This window comes from Barbus barbus, assembly GCF_936440315.1.
Source record: "Barbus barbus genome assembly, chromosome: 15".
In the NCBI taxonomy this organism is placed as follows: Eukaryota; Metazoa; Chordata; class Actinopteri; order Cypriniformes; family Cyprinidae; genus Barbus; species Barbus barbus.
In genome coordinates, this window is record NC_136743.1 from 27,396,849 (window position 1) to 27,397,772 (window position 924).

Consider the following 924-nt stretch of genomic DNA (forward strand, 5'->3'; position numbering starts at 1 on the left):
CATACAAACCTTTATCTATTACTACTGTTTGGGCTAAGGATCTTAATGAGGATGTGCATGTTTTATTTTCCGATCAGGTATGGAGTTTGTTCAAATTGTCTTCTAAAAACCCTAATCACCAAATGATTCATTGGAAATTGCTGCATAGGGTTTACTTGACTCCAATGAAACGTTTTTATATGAATCTGTCGTCTTCTCCTAAGTGAAATCTCTGCTCCCACGGAGTCCCTCTCTCACCTTTTTGGACCAGGACCTATCATATTTGTTGGGTACTGAGATATGTTTAACTCCGCACCATTTTTTCATGAATGACTTTTGGGACTTCATCTTGTCCGTCCAACAAAGATCTTTACTGTTAGCTGCTCTCACAGCAGCAAAAAAAAAAAATTACTTGTCAACCGTTGGAATCCTCCTCACATAATAGACAGACGGACCTGGACTGTGTATTTGTTGGACATTATCTCGATGGAACTCTCTACTTCTCGTATACATGGATTTAACGTGAAAACTGGAAATTTATGGCATTCAGCTTTTAATGTTGTGTCTTCTTTTCTAAAATCTTTGTAAAAATAATTTGATTGTTATTTGTTTATTTATTAATATTAATTAATGTGTTGTTTATTATTATTATTTATTTTATTTATTTATTTATTATCAAATAAAACTTAAACAGCTGTTAACAAAAAAATAATAATAATGTAACTGAAATAGTTACACTACTTATTACATTTTAGATAGGGTAACTTGTAATCTGTAACCTATTACATTTCCAAAGTAACCTTCGCAACACTGTTTATGATTTACCAAAGCACTGTTTTTCTGTGTGGCGGAAATGAGTTTCCATAGCTTCATGTATGAGCCCGACTGCAGCGCGCTGCTCCGCCAGAGGAGGCGCTCGGTCTTCAACAGATCCTTCTTTCCTCG